The 23409-nt window shown below is 40.2% G+C and overlaps 1 protein-coding gene across 2 annotated transcripts in view; it reads right to left on the bottom strand.

The window, feature by feature from the left end:
* Positions 1 to 23409, bottom strand: part of CSGALNACT1 (chondroitin sulfate N-acetylgalactosaminyltransferase 1) — a 45042-nt gene that overhangs the window by 21009 nt on the left and 624 nt on the right. Inside the window, exons 2-4 of one of the 2 annotated variants that reach the window (XM_062620624.1) lie at positions 23181 to 23333; positions 8344 to 8472; positions 4146 to 4252 (exon numbers count right to left, since the gene is read on the bottom strand). The gene's annotated coding sequence lies outside the window, so the exon portion shown is untranslated. The remainder of the gene's footprint in view (positions 1 to 4145; positions 4253 to 8343; positions 8473 to 23180; positions 23334 to 23409) is intronic. The other variant, XM_062620625.1, reaches the window with a different exon arrangement.

Genomic DNA, 23409 nt, shown 5'->3' with positions numbered 1-23409 from the left:
GGAATGGGCAATGCCAAATAATTACATGCTTTCTGCTACAGCTTCCTATTGCAGGTTTAACTCAGACTGGTAAGTATCATTTTAGCTCAAAAAACTTTTTTTTCTTCTCCCCCCCCCCCTTTTTTTTTTTTCAAGGCAGTGAATGGCAGAAGCTGCAATTAGTTTTCTAGTAGGTGTTTGAAATATCTTCACTGAACAGCAGCACATGTCACAGTGAGATTGCATTAGAATCATATTAGTCTTCAGAATGAGCTGCAGGGAGGGGAAACAGATGTTTCACCTGGACTTTAAGTGTACACACACACAAAGAAAGACAATCTGCAACCACTTGGCATTTGCCTTGAACTTTTTAATTACAAGTACTGCACATACCACTGCAGACAAATTAGTCTGCTTTAAAAGTTAGGGACAAGATTTTGCCCCCTAAACCCCTTGATAAAAATTCAAGCCACTGAGCAAAATGGGACATGTGACAAGGATGAAAATCGAGTCTTACACAAGTGTTTAAGGTGCATATGGAGGGAATGCAAAAAGAAATTATTTCTCCTTCAAGCCAAATTATGATTTATCAACTACTCCTCAGCCTAGTTCATCTGAATTAAACAAAAGGCAGAAATAAAGGCAAGAACCTGTCTGATAAACTGTGTGCACCTTCATAGCCTCTCTGTACTGCATTCCCTCTTGGGTTGACACTCACACATCCCAAACAAACCACTTAAAATCCTAATATCTTGTTTGCAACTGATAGAGCACTTGAAACAGGAGTAAAGGATTGTTAAGAAATAGCATCCAGAATCAAAATGCTAACTGCCAGTACTTGAAGACAGTAGACAACTTACTGTAAAAATATTCAGTTCCTAATCTTCAGTTCCAGAGTAATCTTCAGCAGAGTCTACTCATATTTCCATGCATACTCTCAAAGTGAGTCTCAGTCTCTAACCCACCCACAGAAGGCAGTTGCACCATCCTCCTCTATAACTGACAATTACAATCTGATAATCTTGCAGAAAGGTTACAACTATTAGAAGCAGTCTTAAGCAGAACAAGAAATGTTCAAAAGCCTTAATGTTCCTGGAAATACTATGTTTTCTTCTTGCGAGGGAGCTGAGAAGTGGCTGGCTTTACATTTAAGATACTGCTATATGCTTCTCAGTCTGTGTCATGGTTTAAACCCAGTTAGGTAACTCGTTCACTCACTCCCCCCTTCTTTCCCTCCCCCTACTCCCGGAGGGACGGAGAGGAGAATCGAAAAGAATGCAACTCCCACAGGTTGAGATAAGAACAGTTTAGTAACTAAGGTATAACACAGATCACTACTGCTACTACCAATAATAACAATGATAAAGGAAATAACAAGGGAAGAGAATACAACATCTCACCACCAGCCAACTGATAACTCACCCCCCCAGCCCAACCAAGCTCTGACCCATACCTCCTCCAACCCTGCACAGTCCCCAGCCCTTCCGGCTCACTCCCAGTTACCTCCTGGGCATGACGTGCTGTGGTATGGAATACCTCTTTAGCTAGCTTGGGTCAGGTGTCCTGTCTCTGCTTCCTCCTGGCTTCCCTTCCTCCCTGGCAGAGCATGAGGCCCACAAAGTCCTTGGCCAAACCAAAACATCGCTATCAGCTCTGTTCCCAGGCCGAAAGTCAAAACACAGCACTGCACCAGCTACCAAGAAGGAGAAACATGACTGCTACTGCTGAACCCAGGACAGTCTGGAAGTTAAAAAAAACAATGCAGAAGTTTTAACTTTTCCCTTCGTTGGCAATTTGGATCATAGTGTGGCTAATTTAATTGGTTCCCTCCTATCATCAAGAGGAGTAACTTTCCGTAAGAGCACCACCTGACACTTCACCCCTATATTCTGAGGTCTAAGTGTACTCACATTAGACAATCCCCTTACATGTAACAAAAAACTGCACAGAAGTTTAACATTAGTTAAGTTCTAACCACACCTGAAAAGAATCAATAAAATATCTAAAATTATCTCCACACACTGATAGCATCACAGTTTATTATACATAAGAATTATTACTTTAAGTAACTGCAACAACACTAGCAGAAGTGCTTTCTCTCCCCCAGAACAATGTTATGTGTGAAGACTTGGCAGTTTTCCACAGATCAATAACCTGCAATTATAGGAGTCTTTATTAGGAATGTTATTTTTTTGTATTAGACACTCAGATTTCCACCTTACAACCACAATGCGCTACCCCTCTCTGCTAAACACACTGACTTGTAGGTGTATAAACCTGAACTTCCTCAGCACAATTGTTAGTCGGAGGTACTATAGTACACTTCCAAAAGCCTTTACTGGACTTTCCTGGAAGTTTCCAACACCATTTATCCTCCAGAAGGCAATGTAAGAGATGCATGTCCTGTCATGATCTCCAGTCTGACCTGGAGATTCCCTTCTCCTCTCCTTGCCAGAAATCCCCTGCTACAGCTAGAATCCCCTGCTACCAAGCTGGATAGTGAACTTGAGCTTCATTAACTCCAGCAGAGCTGACAGCAGAGGAGGTTTCCTTCCTTCTGAGTCCAGCATGTGTGAATGGAGGAGAGACGTCTGACTCGCACAAGCCCAATGTTATTCTCTCATGGTAACGCAGAGCCCTAAATTTTGTGCTCTCTGTACTTAAAAGGAAATTTGCTGGGTAGTGTGGTATCAAGACAGTCCTTCAAATAAAATAATCAAGAGTAAAGAGGACAAGAGAAAAACAACTTGGTATACCAGGTATAAAGGTTTTGATGTGTTATTGAGGCTGAGCAAGACTTAGCAGGATAGGGACTAGTACTACTGACCAAGACCACTGTTCAGCTATGGTTTACACTACAAAAGAAAATCAGGTTTCAGACTGCAAACTAATAATCAAGAAGCCAGAAAATTACTGCAACCTGGTCGAGTACTGAGACAGGTACCCAAGCTCCACACATAGCTCTAAAACATGCAGCATTAACAGTTCCTATAGCTCACCTGCTAACCCCCAAGCTCTGCTGATCTGCATCTCCCTATCAGTCTGGTCAGTACTGATGGACAGGAAGAGACCAGTCCTGTGACTCAGCCCGAATTTCCTTCCTCCTCCAGGTTAGCGCTTACTGTGAATCAACAAGTGCCACAGAGTCCCATTTAGTTCATCACTACTGTTTTGGTATGTGGTTTTGGTCAAACATCTATCATTTCCTTGATATATCAGGAAAGATTCTCTTAGCAATTCTTTGAAAAGCCCAAGCTTTTTACCTATTTCAGTTAAATATTTTTTCTCTTTTTAGAGAAAGTTTCCAAATATCAGAGAACCACAGACTCATTGGGGTTGAAAGGGACCTCTGGCGATCATCTGCTCATCTGCTCCAACCCCCTAGCAGGTTACACAGGAATATGTCCAGTCAGGTTTTGAATGTCTCCAGAGAGGGAGACTCCACGACCTCCCTGGACAGCCTGTTCTAGTGCTCTACCACACTCTATGTAAAGAAGTTCATTCTCATGTTGAAGTGAAACTTCCTGTGTTTTAATTTATGGCCACTGATCCTTGGCCTGTTGCTGGGCACCACTGAAAAGAGTCTGGCACCATCCTCTTGGCACCCACCTTTGACATATTTATATGCATTAATGAGATCCCCTTTCAGTCTTGTCTTCTCTAAGCTAAACAGACCCAGCTCCCACAGTCTCTCCTCATAAAAGAGATGCTCCAGACCCCTGATCATCCTTGTGGCCATCCACTAGACCCTCAGTATCTTTTTCATTTTCTTATTTGAGGCTTACATAATATTTGAATCTCACTGACTTCACCTTCACCATTAAACTAGTCTTTATTATGGGAACTTGAAAAGATAAATCACAGCAAAGCTTCTGCAGCAAAGGTCCAGGCAGAGGGGTAAAAGAAAGAAAGACTGTGCAAAAAATTAAATATAGAGAGCCTATCTACTTGACCATGAAATGATTTTTCCAAAAGGGAATTGAAACAAAAACCCTGAAGACAAGCGAAGGAACTATCTTACAAAACACAGCTATCTATGACGTTTTACTTAAGACAATTGATTTCCATAGAATGAAGATGTTAGCTTTGCATGATACACTTAGATGGATTTATTTTTAAATAGAATATTTCAGTTGGTTGAGAATGTCTACTTTGTTTTAACTTACCAAGTCACAGTGCTTCAACTTTTCATTTCATGTTGGTTTGTGGGCTTCTTTGAAAACACTAGAGCACACACAGGCCCAGATAAAACATCACTTCTGGTCAAATAGCTCTTTTAATTTTATGAAAAATGTCATCACATTTTTCTATCCTTTAACTAAATAATCCAAGCCACATTTTTGAGACACCTGTTCACAGTTGCTGTGGTTTCTCTCATCCTCAAATACTTCAATTTAAACAAGTAGTCTGATAATTTACAGCCAGAAAGATAATTTCACATTAATCATCAAGAAATTTCAGTTCCTTCATTGAACTCTATTAGTGTCTGGGATTAAAACTAGTTTATCATGGAGATTTTAATTGCAGTTATTGCATAGCTCTTAAATAAAAGCTGTTCAGCTAGAAAGCATTAAATGTTACAAGTTCATAGAAGAGCCATCCTGATTGTCTAACACAGAGTTGATTGATGACATTAGTAAAGACAGTTTCCCTTGTTAGTAAAAGTTGTCTTTTCTTTCCCTCTTTTGTTACACAGAATAAGTAAACCCGGTAGGCAGGTCAGCATTTCCTGAAGGGTTCCAAGGAGCTTCCCTCTTAAAACAACGACTTCAGTCTTCAATCAGAAGCAAAACACTTTTCATGAAAAATGATGAAAAAACATATAGAATATGAATCTCCACAACACTTTTTTCCTCATTTTGCCACAAAGTCATCTGCCTTGTTTTGATCTAACAAGTCACATATCAAAGTATCAAAGTATTCACATACCAAAGTATTCATGTATCAAAGTTCAACCAAACTTCTTTTTTTTCTAAAGAGAGTTCATGTTCTTAAAGACAACAGCTTCCTGAAATTAAGTGCATTTATAACAGCTTCAAAAAATGGGAATGGAAATAAGAAAAAAAACAAAACAAAACAAAACAAAAAACACAAAACTACCAGAGTATTGGAAGAGACTTTTTTAAGAGAGGAGCTTCATGCTTCTGAGTCTTTGTTTCTGTTCATATGGAAACTTACCTGCAAATGATAACATTAATTTTTATTTTAACAAAGATTGGCTATAATCTGTGCACTCACAGCTATGCAGGCTAATGAAATAAAAAGAAGAAACTGCTGCTGTGCCTTCACAGATTTCTCCTTTTCCCTTCTTTTAATACAGTTTCCTGTAGAATATTAAAATCATACCATTTTCAAAAAGAACCCATGGCAGTTTAACTTAGAGGACAATATACCCACACCCAAGCCAATGTCCTTTAGTCTGCCTCTTTTCTAGCCCCTAAAAAAGGAAATGCAGCTGTTTTCTGTGGCCTTCTACAAGTGTACATTGTCCCATTAAATTCTCTGAAGTTTTTACTGTAACCGTGCAATGCATTCTGGATTAAAGTTTTAAACAGTCAAAGTCCTCAGCTCTGGGGCCCCAACAAAAGAAAGATGTGGTCCTGTTGCAGCAAGTCCAGACAAGGGCCACAAAGACCATCATGGGGCTGGAGCACCTCTCCTATTAAAAGAAGCTGAGAGAGTTAGGCTTGTTCAGCATGGAGAAGAGAAGGCTCAGGGGAGACCTTGTACCTAAAGGGGGTCTACAAGAAATCCAAGGGGGACTTTTTACAAGGGCATGTAGTGACAGAACAAGAAGGAATGGCTTTAAGCTTAAGGTGAGTAGATTCAGATTAGACATTAGGAAAACATTCTTCACTGTTAAGGTGGTGAGACGCTGGAACAAGTAATCTAGTGAAGCTGCGGCTGCCCCATCCCTGGCAGTGTTCAAGGCCAGGTTGGATGGGGCTTTGAGCAACCTGGTCTAGTGGAAGGTGCTCTTGTCCATGGCAGGGGGGGTGGAACCAGATGATCTGTAAGGTCCCTTCCCACCCAAACCATTCTGTGATTCTATGAACTATTAGTCCTACTGTTTTCATTGTTAATAATCTGCACCACACAGCTGATAAGTAGATATTAATAAAGTTTCTGCAATCTCACACATCACAATAACTGGAAAATTCAAAGAACATAATTATCTTACAGATCCTGGGACAAGGATACAATCCTAAACAGAACTCTCCCTTGCTCACTGTAAGCAACATGCATTCTGGGAGATTGATTCACATTACCTAAGGCTAGGCTCTTGCACTTAACTACTGAATTGTAGTTTAACCACTGAATTGTAGTTTAGATTGGATATAAGGAAGAAATTCTTTCCTGTTAGGGTGGTGAGGCACTGGAATGGGCTGCCCAGGGAGGTTGTGAAAGCTCCATCCCTGGCAGTGTTCCAGGCCAGGTTGGATGAAGTGGGTGGCATGATTTAGTGTGAGGTGTCCCTGGCCATGGCAGGGGGGTTGGAACGAGATGATCTTAAGGTCCTTTCCAACTCTAACTATTCTATGATTCTATGAATTTTCTCCCTGACTCCACCTAAACGCAGCAAGAATCATGTTTCTGCTGGGAGTCCAGGGAATTTACCTGGCTAACAGCCACATAGTCTGTCAGATGCCTGTGGATGGCTGGGGCAAATTCTTCCCAAGCCCACCTGTTCCCCCGAAGAGCTATGCATAAGCATCATCACACTAAGCCTAATGATGTAAAAGTTATTTTACATCATTACAGTGTATTCATTATTGCAGAAGACAACAGCTGAACAGAGGTAACATACCAGGAACTCCTGATGACTTTGACACACTGACTTGGCTCATGTAAGACTGATTTCAGTGTCTGTTTATTCATTTTATTTGACTACAGCCACTTGTATGTGATTACCGGATATCACACAGCCTGTGCAGTGCAACAGTATAGTATGTCGCTCCAGTAAGAACACCACACCCAAAATGGACTGAACAGAAAAGGGAAAGAATATAACAAAACCCAGATGTTCTTGACCTCCCCTTTGGTTTTATACACCTGCTTCTGCTTTATCCCAGATATTCAACCTCAAAATGTATACTTGACCTGAAATGCAAGAAACATGCACCAATCTGAGTTAACAAGCTGCTTTCTAGCTGAGGAGTCATACATACATCCATTATTACTGGCCTAAATATAGCAATCTTTGAGAAGCTGTTAGAATAGCAAAATGTGGCATATGGATGCAAAAGTAATCTGTGGATAAAAGGAAAAGATGGTGAAAATTTGTTTTAAACAGATAGTTATATAAATAAAGCAATTTTGTCCCAACTTTGAGTAGCAAAAATTGCCATCATTATTAATGATGTCAGAACCAACTGCTCTATCTGGGGTCTCACTGCATTCACTTGAAAATAGGCAGGCTTTCAGGGAGTGGGGTCAGCTCCAGACGAAAGCTATGCAGATTCCTAGCACTCTTTGAATGCTCTTTAGGTATCCTTTCTACCCATTTTGCATATCTACACATGATAAACCTCTTGAGAACAATGGTCCTTACTGCTCAACATTTTGCAGAGTGGAAGTCAAGTCCAGTTGGGCCATCAGTGAATTTATTGTGACAGCAAGGCAGCAAATACAGATCATGGTCCATAGCTTCTTCATTCTCCATCATAGATTCACAGGCCATTTTAGAGGCCCTAGCAGAACTAGCCTGGCTGGTCTACTTATTAGCACTGATAATCAGCTCAGAAAGTGTAAATATTGTACAAACCATAGCTCTAGCCCAGAAGAAAAAGAATATTAAAATACTAAATATCTTGATATTAGGACTCCTCCAAAATCTCTTCTTAGTCCTCAAAATTAGGACTGTAAAAGTAAATACTGTGCACATATTGCAGCCACACAGGAAGATTCCTCAGCTGCTGTTAGATCTGGAATTTCACATGAATCTGTCACATAGGGGGAGAAAGAAGGAATTTGAGGAGCAGACACGAGACAAATACCTTGGTCAGGATCTCACAGCATCAGTTTGCATTTCTTTCTTTTAAGAAGTGCACACCTTCAGTGTCACTATTTTGATGTGTGCACCTTTTGCTGGGTGGAAGCTCTCCCCTCCATCCAAGCACACTCTCCTCTGTAAATGGGAAACTGGTTTAAGGAGCACAGCTACAGACAAAAACACAGAGTTGCTGTTATAGGATTGGCTCTTCTACATCCATTAGCACAGGAAAAAATTATTTGTGGCCTAAAGGGAAGGAAACAAGAGGAGCAGCTGAGAAGCAACTTCCTCAGATGATGAACTGTGCATGGAGGTCCCTGTAATATGGGTCCCTAATATCCAGCCAAAGGCAAAAATAACAGTGAGCTTACTGTAATGGGTAGGAAGACTTGCTTTTAGGCAGCCTCCTTTTCCAGAGTAATTCAAGCTAAGAGTCATTTCCTGAGAACACACTCCACTAGAGGCTTATGCAATAGACCATTTGCAGCACACTTTACAGCCTTCAAAGATAAAAGCAAAGTTCAACTGCTCATACTCCAAAGCACTGGCAAAACACAGTCCTCCCTCACCCCAAATCCACATTCTGACACACCACCACAGAACACAGACTATATTCATTAGTCAGGTTGGTTCCCAGGCTTGAGCCATTTGAGTCTGCAAAGCTGTCAAAACAAAAGTCACAAAATGACCAGAAAATGCTTCCACCATAGCCATGACAGACAGCCCAATTTGTTCAGTTTAAAAGCTGCGTGCATCAAAAGCTTGCGATTTTAAAGACCCCAGCATGTCCATTTCCTGGTGTTACAAACACCTGATCAATCTCACCTGACAAACACTGTATCCATCACTGAGAACAGCAAAAAGGCTTTCTAAAAGATACACCACCTTTTCCACCAGTGTAGCAATGATGTGACAAGATGAGGTTTCGCCCGCAACTGAAACACTGCCCTCTCAGGCTACTTGAAACAAAGGACTTGCTAAAAGGAGATGGTGTACTGTGAAAGTAGAGCTCAAATTTGCATTTCATTAAAGAGAGTCATGGAAACTCATAACATTAAAAAAAAAAAAAATCATCCCACAAAAAGGATATTACTGGGATGGTCACTGGAAATGTTTTCCTTTGGAAAAAGGGAAGATCCCCAAGGAGTTAAGGTAATGATAACACAATACTCGTAGAGGAGCATTTGTAATGGGTAGCATTAGTTCTACTGTAACTATCAAGACATACTTCCCTGTGTCATAGATGAAATATGCTAGACAAAACACCGCTGTCCCACTATCACTGTCAAAGAAACATAACATCAAGAACGCAGACACTACAGCTTATTTAGAGTTGTCAGATTAACATGAGGAAGTCACACAGATTTATCAGTAACTCCTGATAAATCAAATGAGAAAGCATTTACAATTAGTAATTTATTAGTAATTTTCTCATGAAAACAACAGTCAGCTGTAGTGATGGAAAGCAAACCTTTTCGCACATCTGTTCTTATGCCTCCTAGGTAGATTTCAAAGGCACAACCTGCACAACATGAGAAATGTTTTCAGAGCCTTAGAGCTGGATACATTTAGTTACCCTTTCCTTCATTTTTTCCTGTAAACATGTACATTCTCAGTAACTTTTCCCATTTATTCTGGAATGCTATAAATCTAATCAGATATCAGGACACTTTGGATTTGTCTTATTTCTCAGATCACTTGGAAGATACAATACAGACAGTATCAATGTATGAGTTAGGTGAATTAAATTATTACTAATGTCATAACGATTTATTGTAGAAGTTTTAGCTTCATTTTAAAGGGAAAAAAAAGCTTTTTCCAAGGCTTAGAACAGTATTAACTGCTTTTCAGGCAGTGGTTCTTTGTATAGTACTGTGTTGGTTCCAAACATCAGTACAGGTATACTATTACTGAACGTTGCAAGTAGACCATCTGACAAGATGCCACAGCCAGGAGCCATTATTTAAAACAGCCCATGCCCTAACTTCATTGACAATTACAGTAACTTTTTTTTTTCTCTCCTTAATTCCTCTGTTTAATCTCAAAATGTCATATCCCTCTGATTAGGTCAATACATACACTCTAACAGAACATTTGAAAACAGCAAGTACAGTAACTTCCTTTGTGCCTGCACAAGGTCATTAAAGAAACACAAACCTTAAAATTCATGACCAAGCCTATGCCATTTAAGCTCAGCAATCAAATTGCAAGCTTTCTGCATGCAAGAGGGGAGATGTAACTTCTGCCAAGATGACATTTATACTTAAAGTAAACAAGCAGCACAGCCTGCATTTCCTGAAGTGGCAGGCTGTTTACAGGTTCTGATTTTCAGGTGTTGAACACTCAAACCACATAGAATAGTTAAGGTTCGGAAGGACCTTAAGATCATCTAGTTCCAACCCCTCTGCCATGGGCAAGGACACCTCACCCTAGACCATGTCGCCCAAGGCTTCATCCAACCTGGCCTTGAACACCACCAGGAATGGAGCATTTACTACTTCTTTGGGCAACCTATTCCAGTGCCTAACATCCCCTCAGAGTAAAGAACTTCTTCCAACCTGAACTTCATCTGTTTAAGTTCGAACCTGTTACCCCTTGTCCTATCACCCCAATCCCTGATGAAGACTCCCTCTCAGCATCCTTCAGATACTGGAAGGCTGCTATGAGGTCTCCATGCAGCTTTCTCTTCTCCAGGCTGAACAGCCCCAACTTTCTCAGCCTGTCTTCATACGGGAGGTGCTCCAGTCCCCTGATCATCCTTGTGGCCCTGCTCTGGACTTGTTCCAACAGTTCCATGTCCTTTTTATGTTGAGGACACCAGAACTGCACACAATACTCCAAGTGAGGTCTCACAAGAGCAGGGTAGAGGGGCAGGCTCACCTCCTTCGACCTGCTGGTCATGCTCCTTTTGATGCAGCCCAGGATACGGCTGGCATGTAAACAAGCCATACACTTGTGAAAACACAAACCACATGTTCCAACCTGAAACTTCATTCTAGGAAACAGAAGGGACTCAGTTAAATTGTGGATTTTCCTGCCCTCAAGTATTCCTCCAGTCTGGCCATTAGCACTGATACCCCCAAGCATAGCAGTGAACACACAACTCCATTTGCTTTGCTGAAGGGGTGGAAAAATGTGTTTAGAAGGAAGAATTGAGGAGTAAACAAGTGGAGACACAAGATGAGGGTGTTTGTGGGAACGACTTAGAATGACATCACTGCTAAAATAACCTTGCAATGTGAAGAAATTGGCTGCAAGTAGGTTCACAGCTATGAAATGCCACAAATCCTTAACATGGTTTGAAGCTGTTTTGCTGAAGGGAAGGAGCCATAACAGCTTGCCTGGATTCTGAAATGTGTTTGGGAAAAATGTAAACAAAACCAAAACCAAACCAAAATGACAAAAAATGACAAAACCAAACCAAACCAAGCAAAAAACCAAACCAAAAAAAAAAAAAAACCCAAACCAAAAAAACCCACAAAACCCCCCAAAACAAACAAACAAAAAGAAAAACCACACAACAAACCCAAGATGTACATACCTGCAGACAACATCAAGAAAGCCTTAGTGAGCACAACAGGGCTTACTCAAGTGACCCTCCTATTTTCAAAGTGCAGCCTTTACCAGTAAGTGACTGTCAGCTTTTGCTCTTCCCAAAGGCAGGCTGGGTTACAAAGCTCTTAACATCCCTCTTTCCACCAAGTATATTTATCTCAGCAAGTCCCAATGGGTCTGAATCCAGCTACAACAAACCTTCTGGGCACTTGTGACTGTTATGAAATCGAGTGACTCAGCCAAGCTACATCAGAAAGATAGTATCTTTTATTTGTTCACAGAAACTTAATAGCCAAGGGGGGGGTGGTGGTGGTGGGGGAATTGCAAACCTCACAAGCGTCAGAAAAGACACATCCTTCATCGTATGAAGCTTAGCCCTTCTCTCTGACCTAAGGCAGGTGTTGCTATATGGCTCCTCATACACTTCTGACTGTTCTGCCTCCCTTCTCAGACCCACAGCTCTGTTCTTCAGAGACTCTTAGCCATGTGCCCAGTGATGCGATTGAATTAAAGGTATCAGTGTTTATATACCACTATCATTTCCCAACTTATGTTCCCATTGCCATGGTGAGCAGCAACAGAGACTGAAAGATAAGGTCAAAACATAGCCTAGATATCTCCCACAAGCCATCTGGAAGAATTGCTTTCTGAGGAATTCTCTGGCACATATTTGCACGTGCTCTGTGACCCAAAGCCAACCTCAACTCAGCACTCTGGACTCCTAACTGAGCTCCAAGGACATCTGGGAACAAAAGCCATCCCTACAAATCTTGAAAGCATACTCCTCTCCTACCAGTTCCTTATAGGTTATCACCATTATCTCTCTAGTCTGTGTCAGCCTCATTCTGTTTCCTTCCACAGTGTAGGAGTCAAGGTCCCTGGCACATACCTTCACTGCCTTGCAAAGCACTCCAACATTGTAGGAATCAATTATCATTTTCCAACTGTCAGAAACTTTCCAGCCTATCCTTGCACAGATTACAATGGTAAGGTATTACAATGTATGTTGCATCTCAATATAGTATTTGTGAAGACAAAGAGAATCTCTCCCCCAGTTACTATACCACTGAAAATGAAATGTCATTCTGCTTGTCTTGGATTACTCATAGATAATGCAATTAGCATCAGAGTACAGTTATGTAAACTGTTAATCAAACACCAAGACAGAGGAAAAAATAGGAGATGTCAAATAAACTATGGAAAGAGACATGAAGTACAGACTGACAGACGGCACATGCTGAAGTGCTGCAGAAAAGATGAAAATTATTGCGGTAAGCATGTCAATGTAGGCCAACTTAAGAGGGAGGCTGGCCACCTGGTGAAAACCTAGACCAATGCAGGTGTTCAGCTTGCGAGATTGCGTCCTGGAGACACTTACGAGGACACAAAGCATGGAGCACCAGAAAGGCTGGAACAATACTGACATGACACTCTCTGTTCTGTCTCAGCAAGAGTTAAATCATTGGGACCAGCTGAAAATTGGATTTTAGTGTTTGCCGATGTACCTGAGTATTAAATAGGATTATTCAAGAGATGACAACAGAAAGTACAGTATTGACAATGGTGTCAAAATATCACAATGGCGATACCACAACCCAACTTGGCATCCTAGACTTAAATGAAATATGCACTGAGCAGACTGAAGCTTTTCACTTCTGTGTTATCTCCTGTATCACCTGAGCCATATCTGGATTAGTCTTAAGACAGCATTTTGGGATCTCTATGCTACATGAAAAGTAAAAGCAGTTTTGTGTCAGTTTTAGCTTGGGAGACTGGTTAAAATCCAATGCTGACTGCAGCCTATGTGGAATCAAATGCAGACTCAGGACTTCATTTTGACTTAGGTATCACAATACTAAGACATCAGCTGTTTCTCTGCTGTGAATTGCAACAAACCTTCTCCACTAATAAGTTTTGATGTCTTAGCTGCTTTCTGATCTGAAAAACGATGCAGTTTGGAAATTCTTGCTCTCTCTCTTAGAACACACTCTTGAGGAGTCTGTGAAAAGTTCATTTTAATCTGGAACACCAGCAAGATGCAATACAATCAAAAAAACCTGATCAAAATTAGGAAAAAGACAGTGTGCTAAGGAAAACAACTAAAGATTTGGGCAGAAAACAGGCATTACTCAAAGGAATCATAGAACAGTTGGGGTTGGAAGGGATCTTCAAAGGTCATCCAGTTCAACCCTCCTGCAGTGAGCAGGGACATCTTCAGCTAGATAGGTTGTCCAGACCCACATCCAGCCTGGACTTGAATGTCTTCAGGGATGGGGCATCTACCACCCCTCTGGGCAACCTGTCCCAGTATTTTACCACCTTCACTGTAAAGAATTTTTTCCTCACATCTAGCCTGAATCTCCCCTCTTAAAAGAGGGGAGATGGTTTAAAACCATCACCCCTCACTCTATTGCAACAAGGCCCTGCTAAAAAGCCTGTCCCCACCTTTCTTACAGGCCCTTTAAGAACTGAAAGGCCACAGTAAAGTCTCACTGGAATCTTCTCCAGGCTGAACCACCCTAGCTCTCTCAGCCTTTCCTCACAGGAGAGGTGTTCCAGCCCTCTGATCATTTTTGTGGCCCTCCTCTAGAACCTTCTCCACCAGCTCCGTGTCTTTCCTGTACTGAGGACACCAGAGCTGAAGGCAGGACTGCAGGTGGGGTCTCACAAGAGTAGAGGGGCAGAAACACCAACTTTGACCTGCTGATCTCACTTCCTTTGATGCAGCCCAAGATACGATTGGCCTTCTGGGCTGTGAGTGTACATTGCCAGCTCGTGTCCAAGAGAAAACTGCCTCATGTAATAGAAAAAGTGACAGTAAAGACTTGTGAAATTTTTGTCTGCGTCTCTCACTTCAGATCAAAAATGCCCTTCAACGTTTTGTTGCTTCAGTCCTAAGAGACCTGAAATGCTTACCTTGAGCTACTATTGAGCATACAAATCAGTTCAATGAAAAAGACCAAAAGTTTAGTAGAAAGTGCATACCATAAGCTTAGGGGCAACAAATCAAGAGCTATGTCATTCAGTAGGCAAAGATTTCACTACAGACACTCAGGCTTAGAAATAAGCCCCCTCTTGAAAAAGCCCCATGCAAGTAAATGAGCATATCATAAGGAAGAACAAAGGCTCTCATGGCATTATTTCTGTGGGAATGTATCACTATCAAACTTCCATTAAAGATTTTTTAATCTAGGATGGAACTCCAGAAGGAAACTAAAGAAATAGACTTAATCTGCTCTGTGAGTACCAGCACTTCTGTAAAACAAATAGGGCAGTGATTAAGGACTTTGCAGTTTCCAACAGCTTTGAAACCCAATCTCATACAATATAAATACAGGCCCATGACTCATCCATCCTCTTTTCCACACCTCCTCTGATTACATTTGTATCATGCATATTAGAAAAAATATCAAGACAGTACCGTTTGCTGCACTACAAGTTGTAGAAGCACAAAATGGCATGAAATGCCTAAGCCTTTTTATTAAAAATGCTGCTGTTCCCCACTGCAGATCACCTGGCATGCACGGCTTGGGTCTTTGAAAAAATAATGCAGTCACTCCCTGATTAAATTACTCCTGGAGTGGAAAAGACATTGAGCAGCCTGCCTGTTTCAATTGGCTGGGTAGGGACTGAGCTCAATGAATATGGAAATAATTGGAAATCCTAGACCAATATAGAGGAGGAGGAATATATGACCCACATAAAGGGCATGCTGGAGTTGCCTGAAAGTAAAATCAGTGTTATAGCAAACAAGAGAAAAATCCTTGGCAGTGGGCATAGGGGCTAAAAGACAAATAAAGATGACTTCAGCAAAATGCCAGGGAGTTTCAACAGAGATGAAAAGCTGTTTCAAAAGCTCCTTACAGGCTGTCATCCGAGGAAAGAGGTAAAACTGAGAATTTGTTAAATCCTAAATCCTAACTCTAATCTAGACCTTTGTGTCTCTCTTGCTGTTGAGGTTTAGTAAGTTTACAAGATTACTAAGCAATTGCCAGCCAGGTTTCTTTGACTTGGATTCTGAAGCTATAACCTTATTGTAGACAAAAAAATTCAGATCAGAATAGAAGAAATGGATGACTATGTTAGAAAAACCACACAGCTTTACCAGCAGATGATCTTGTTTTCATCAACTCAAGCAAATGAACTGCAAAGTAGGTAAGAAAATTACAGCCCTGCATTGACTGGAAAAAATCCGTAACATACCTCCCTTAAATCTCTAAAAAAAGCCTACATTTTCCTTGGCCATGGCTCACTTGCACACCTGTGCTAACCAAGTATAACTAGCATTGCAGTGTTAAGAGGTATGTTTGGTGAGACAGAAGTGTTCTGCTTCCTACATACTACCTGCAGCTAGAGTAGAAGGCATGTTCATGCATCCTGTATAGCACTGGCCTTCCCAGCACATATATCATTCCCTGGAATTGCTGGCAATCAGAGGATGTTACAGCAACCTTCTTCTACCTGGCTGTCATAGCAAAAGGCAGACCCAGAATCAAGGGAGAAAGGCAGTTTAAACCACAAATGCAAACATACATACACAGTTCTAAACTCCTCTCAACTCCTCAGAAAATTAGGGCTACTGACTCATTACAATACTTTTAAGAGGTTCTGAGATGAGCTCTGAAAACACACTTTTGCATGTACTTTATATTTGCAATGATCTGCTGTCTGAGTATAGCTAGTTCCTAAGGATTTTATGACTGAAGTTCTTTCTAACCTTCCCTAATGCTAAGAAATTTTCCTTTCATTCCTTTAACATTATATAAGTGCTTTTCATTTCCTGAACAATTCTTGGAGAAAGCTAGGATATTTATGGAATAGCTTATTCATTCATTCATAAACATATATGCTTGGCTCCATTAAGCATAAGAAAACTTCACCACGGAAGTATCTCACACTATCCCACAAACTGGAAGGTGACATGTTCTTTAGGCTCTTTTCTATGTCTGTGGCTCAAACAAATCTCTACATCAGTTTCTAAGTCAGTAACTACCACTTTCATATTAAGTGCATCAACCTAAAATACTTCTGGCTTAATTTGCTAGGATTTGAGTCAATATTCTGATGTGTTATATATTCCTCTCAAATGATTTTTTAACTAACAGCAGTCTGATGAGAAAAAAAACCAACAAAACAGCGCAGGTAATCTGATCCACAATATAAACTACTGTATATTTTGCTAAATGTTTTTTACAAGCTTTCCAAAAGTTGATTTAAAATCTCTTTCCTGAAATCAAGAGGCTTAACCTTCTCACACACAAAGTAGTAAGAACTTTCCTGTAAAAAATGCACTTCAAAACTTTTAACTTTATTTTAAACTATTCTAACTTAAGAGGAACGGTTGTCTTAAATACTGGTTCCACATTAAAAGTGCCTACAGGAAAGGCCATTGGATGTGCCTCCTTTCCAAATCAATACAACCCTTAAAGTTTCCTGCTGTGAAGGATGTTAGTACCTATGTGATCATCCTAAATGTTAATGGAAACAACAGCTGTAGGATACATGAAGGGAAAGAACCCAACTATAGACATATTCCGCACTGGACAAGTTGAACCCTACCTAATTCTGTTATGATGACCATGGCCAGCACTTTCACAGTTATCTTCTCTGAAGTAAATTTGTTATGGAAAAATGCTGAAAAATCTCTGAAATGGGACTAAACCCCAATTTTAAGGCTGAAATATCCTGCCTTGTAACTCCTCTCATATGTAGTTGAAGTACCACCTTGGTAGAAATAGCAATACAGGTAACATAACATCTACTTACCTTTCACCATTTGCATTCCAGCAAAAGATGTGAGTGCTGGTCCAAGCAACATGTGAAATCACTGGAGCCATTTGCTTTAGTACATGCACCTGGGAGTCCTTTGGATATTCAATCACTCCTGTGGTTTAAATATTTCAGCCTGCTATTCTTTATCAACCGAACTTTGAACAGCAGTGATCACTTGGTAAACCTTGTCCAAGCCAGGTGAGTTAGAGATGGCTCAAGTGTTTTGAAAATGAAACGATTCTTATTTCTAAATATGGCCATACAATAGAACATAAACTAGCAGGCAGAGCTCTGAGGTGAACTGCAGGAGGCTTAAGTCCTGCTTCTGGTTTTGCCACTGGCAAGACTCTGGGTGAGTCTCTTCACCATATACAAAACAGGAACAGTAAGAGAATTCCCTCAAACTCTGGGCAATATTACAAACAGATGATTAATAGGGATATCTGGCTGCAGGCTTTTGGCTTTGAAAATTTTGATCCAGCTTCTCATGCTGGAGAGGAAGAGAGGATTATTCACTTTAAGAACTGTCAACTATTTATAGCCTTAGATATTAAAAAAAAAAAAAAAAAAAAGGTTTGCAGAATATTTGCAGAAATAGCAAGCCAGAAACCTATGGCTGCCTCAAGCCTCTCCGGCAGAAACAATTCCCAGCAGTATCTGAACACTGTTCCAAAGTTGCCGGAGTGCATATTGTTCCATGTCTTCTTGCCAGCAAATTACAGGACCACTTTTGGTCACAATGGAGAGGAAAAAGGAAAAAAAATATTTTTCCCCCAGGGTTTCACTTCAGTAGAGTTTTTACCAGTGTTCTATTATCCTTTCTTTCCGAACAGGAGGATGATGCTCATGTCCAATGACTAGTTTATGTTTCTCTGTTATCAAGGCAATGCAACATGAAACTAATAATGTAAATGGAGGGGTAGTCCACTTCATCACAGGCACAGGCTTGGAAATGAAAGCTATCACCTCTTCCATTTGCTACTGAAGATGATTCATGCTTTTCTACTTCAAAACATTTAAAATAAAATCTGAATGAGATGTTGCCTTGAGTCTTTTGCAGTTCCTTCAGTTACACATGTTCAAAGATTTTTTTCCACTCTACTGACAACCCCTCAACTTCCACCTATTTGGTGAGAAATGGCTATTTTCACCTTTCCAATTAGCTTAATAGCTAATTTACCTGATGGATCACAACTAGACAGTAGTAGTGGCCTAAATAAGTGAAGTTTTCCCTATTGTTTTCCCACCCCGCCCCGAATCTTTGCTGGATATTGACTGATCTAGCTCACAAACATCACTAGCAAAAATTAATTTACTTGGATGTCTGCATTGCTTCATGCAACTCAGTTGTTCTTACTATGCTCATTCCACTTCTGCAAGCCCCTTCTCTTGAGCTGGGAGCAGGACACCAATAGAACTAGAAGAATGCCTACATGGCTTCAATGGGACAACAAATCTGCAGCTTCATAGGGCAAACTGAGTACTGTGTTAAGCAGCACCACTGAGTGTTGCAATTGCAGAGTAATAGGCCCCAACATAAGAAGGACATGTGGCAAGTCCAGAAGAGCACCATGAAGACGATCAGAGGCCTGGAGTTCATCTCCTATAAAGACAGGCTGAGAAAGCTGGGCTTGTTCTGTCTGCAGAAGAGAAAAGGCAGCTCTGGGGAAAACTTATAGTGGCTGCCCCACCCCTGGCAGTGCCCAAGGCCAGGCTGGACGGGGCTTTGAGAAACCTAGTCTAGGAAAAGAAGCCCCTGCCCATGGCAGGGGAGCATGGAACTGGATGATCTTTAAGGTCCCTTCCAACCCAAACCATTCTACGATTCTATAAAGATCTCATCAATGTTTAATGCTAATGTATTCATAAGAACACTCCCATTGGCTTTGATGCTGCTTGGCATGCAACAGTTACTGTATCACAAGTTAGCCTAAAAACCATATACCTGATGAGTCAGAAAACAGAATCCAGAACTGTAACTATTCTAAAATTGAGGAGCTAAGCTTGCACATTTGAAAAACAAACAAGCAAAAAAACCCAACAAATGACACCCCCCAAAACAAACAAACAAAAAAGAATGAACGACAAACCAACTATTGCTTTCAGTGTAAGGAAAAGTACTTATTTTACAAAACTGAATATTACATTTCTTCCATAGCTTCTAGTAAAGGCAAGAAGCTATGTGGTCTGGGCTGCCTCTGACAGTCTACAGAAGAGATATAAATAATCCATGATCATCTGTCAGTCTCAGCCCATGTAGTTAAATGTAGTTAGAAGTGGTTACACTGATGACCCTTCAAAGCATGGACTCAAAATTTCTGAGGAAAAAAGTGAAAGAAATCTGCTAAGTCTCTATAGCCTCATCACTGATTTCTCTGATGCTTTCCAGTCACTAGAAACTTAATAATAGGCATCCATCCAAACAAAGAACATCACAATCAAGAATTCCAAGCACATTACAGCTTGGAAAACCAAGCTGCCGTGTCTGTGTTTCCTAATGAAGGTGTGAAACAACACCCCTTTCTGTACCCCTGAGCTGTTACTACCTATAGCTGTAGCTTAAATGAGTAGTTAACGGGCCGAAACAAGTGGAAACCTGATATTAAGGCCCTAACTTCCAATGTTTTGCTGCAGCTGAGGTAGAACACAAGGAATAAAGTTCCTTCAGCTTGATGAACAGGCTCATGGTATTTCCTGAAGCAGATTCTGACAACTGCTATTGAGCTGGCGAAGATCCCTGGAGGTTGTGGGAGACAGTCAGTGTGTGGTATTTTTATCCAAGTCTTTATTCTCAAGCCTAAATGCAATCAAGTTGCAATGAAAGGGTCCCACTCAATCCACTCAATTGCATGAAAAGCAAAACCACTGGGGTTCACTTAGGCCCTCCAGCAGCATGGCATTCTGCCAAAGGCCTCTCTTCAGATATAACTCCTTAGTAATATTATAACAGTGCTGATAGGCCTATCACACACTCAGCCTAAAACGGACATGCAACGACATAATTTGGGTGAAATGTTTGCACCCTGAAGAGTTAAGAGAAAAGCAATTTGCCAAGTGTGCTATAGACACATTTCTCACTAGCAACTTGTTTTTTAAACTCTTCAGTTTATGACCCCCAAGTCTTTTATCCTGTCATCTATGTCAGTGGGCTCATCCCTTAACCAGTAAGGCATAGACCTCTGCTATCTTCAGGCAACCAGTCTTCTGTCTCAGTGAAAGGAAAAAGCCAGTCACAGCTCTGCACAATACTGAATATGTTAATACACTCATTGTTACAGAATACAACACAGCATGAAGATATTTCTTTTGGAGAAAAGTCCCAAAGGGAAGTGGTTTATGCCCTTATTGGCTAACCAGTCAAGAGTAAAAAGGTAACACATACTAATAAAGATAACTTTCAGTCTCCAACAATAAATAAGAACAATGATGACCCCTTGCCTAGATAATCACAAATGAAACGAGTCTGGGGACAGAAGACTGCACTGTCTGGAAACTTTTGTAGAAAAGACTGCATAAGAAATGAGAAGTTCCTCAAGAATCAGAAAATTGCCTGAGGCATGCTCTCAAAGACATGCTTTGATGGAGCCTTGTTTCATCAGAGAGTAACTGATGGGAGACCTGTGAACAGGCTTTTTTCCAATGGATGTTGCCTGAAAGGTAAGCTATGTGCAAATAAGAAAATCTTGTCAAAAGAGGATCAAATCAGTAGGACTAGGTAAAACTCTTCTAATATAAACTAGGTATAAACAGACTAAGAAATTTTGCCTTTTATTTTTTGTCTCTATCTTGCAAAAGTGTTTCTCTTGCCTATTTTAACTGTTACAAATGAAAGTTCTTACTGCATTTCCTCTTAACATGGTTTGAGCTGTGATTTAGACCAGACAACAGCTAGCTTTTCCTTACTAACAGCATGGCAATCCATTGACCGGGTCACTAGCATAATAAACAAGCACCCAGTTAACCTGACACTGTTCAGGGCATGAAAGGAGGAATGCAACAAGCTACAGGCTCTACTATGTTGACCAGATAGAAAGCTGGCACTATAAAACATCAGGGAAACAAATACCTTTCAGTAACCATTGATAAGCAAGAAGGCTGGAATCCACGAACACATGGCAGCACGTTTCAACTCCAAAGATTCAAAAGAAACCATCAAGGCACCTACATCATTTACATAATTTATCCTCCTTCCCCATTCATGCTTTCTGGCAAAATAATGTCAGTAGAAATGTCAACACATCCACATCACGGTGTGCTACTCATGAGATTCCCTTTGAATAACAGGTCTGACCACCTCATGAATTAGAGGTCAAAAGGGAAGGAACACAGCCCAGAATGCCCTCTGCCAGTTACGGTAGATCAGAGATGGCATCTAATTCGTTGAGAAACTGGTTCAGAAAATGTGTTATATAAAAACTGTATTAGTTCATTACACTGCTTAATTTTATTTTTCTAAGATATCTAACTTGAGATAATTTCAACAATAGGGAATAAGATTTTTCATTTTTTTTGACAGTAGAAAACAGGTTGCAGACATAAGTTGTGTATTTGCACCATGACAGGATATGGATTTACAACTCCCAAAAATAAGATGACAGAAAATGCTAAGAAGATTTAGGTGTGATGACTGAAGAACGTTAAACCTCAATGGGTTTTAAAACCACATTTGAATGGATTTATTTATTTCAGTATTATAAATGCTTATAGTAGTATTTTTGCTCTGTGAGATTAAAAAGAGTTCTCTGTAGCTTTGTAACTCTATCCTGTACCATTCTTTACCCCATAACAAGCAAAAAGCCTCTCAAAAAATGGTTAAAAGACACATCTCTTGACTGGAGCCAGCACTATTTGGAATTCAAAGAGCAAACAGTTTCAGAGACGTGAGGAGGCAAATGAGCCTCCTCATTTTTCTAAATTAAAATTTTTTGTCGACTTGCAGCACAGCATGTCTGCCTTAAAAACGGCTTCCCTTTGTAAGGGGTGTCACAAAGATTTGGATTGATTGATTTGAACAACAATAAAATTGCAGAAAGCATGCATCAAAATCCTGAATTATAGAAACTGTAACCTTGCTATAGAAAAGGCAAAAAGATAAAAAAACCTCCCCTGAATGGCAAGTTCTTACACTGCTTGAAAAGAAACGTAAACAAGAAGTAGTATTTTCTAATTCCCCAGGCACTAATCATAACTCACCAACAGTTGTGTCCCGTACAATTCCATTTGCAATACAGTTGCATATGGCCAATATTGCAGTGACACCTTTCAGCTGTAATGAACCTCAGAAATAATGATTCAACCTTTCAAAGATATGTGCTTCCTATAACAGGCAACATTAAATAGATAAGGAAATAAACAGTCCAATACGAATTGTTATTTTTCTATTTTATTTTGGAGTGCTGTTAAAAAAAAGAATACACCAAAAATGCACTGTATATGTTTGAAAACAATTCTAGTTAAATTAAACATTACCATAAAAGTCATCATCTTACAAGGAAAGTGATTCACAGTGGAAACAATTTGTAGCTCAGTTTTACAAAGTTTGCCTAAGAATTGCCTACCCAGGGCAAGAAATCCACTCACTCACAAACTTAATGTGATAATAATAGAGGAGAAAACCGAAGCAATTTCAACAATGATCTCTCATTAATGTAGGTTACACAAGCTAATAGAAATATGCAGATATGTAGTAAATATTGTTGAAATAAAAATACAGGATTTTAAGTGCCACATACACAAGGAACAGCTTTGTGACAGATACATTCACATTTTACCAACAAGAAAAACAAATAGCAACAGGATAATCTTAGTAACTATAAATGAAAGAAATACTGCATCTACTTCATAATTTCATTTCAGAGATACGGAAAGAAGATTGCCTTACCTCAAACACAGCTTGAAGAGAGACATTAACAATATGTTTACATCCTTTCCTAGTTCCCTTGACAGCATCTAAGATGAAATACAAAACAGCAAATAACTATCTTCCCTGCAGGCAGCCTGTGCTTAGGAGTAACATGCTTCCCAATAAAGTGCACTGAAAAGAAGTGGAAAAAAAAAAATTCAGAAAGACAATCCTGGCAAAATAAAAAGGCAAAAAGTTTATACTTCAA

Source organism: Pezoporus occidentalis, unplaced genomic scaffold (genome assembly GCF_034315485.1).
Source record: "Pezoporus occidentalis ecotype Australia unplaced genomic scaffold, CSIRO_AGI_Poc_V1 ctg222, whole genome shotgun sequence".
Classification (NCBI taxonomy): Eukaryota; Metazoa; Chordata; class Aves; order Psittaciformes; family Psittacidae; genus Pezoporus; species Pezoporus occidentalis.
Note: the sequence above shows the minus strand (reverse complement) of the source record. Positions and strands in the feature narration are given on the sequence as shown.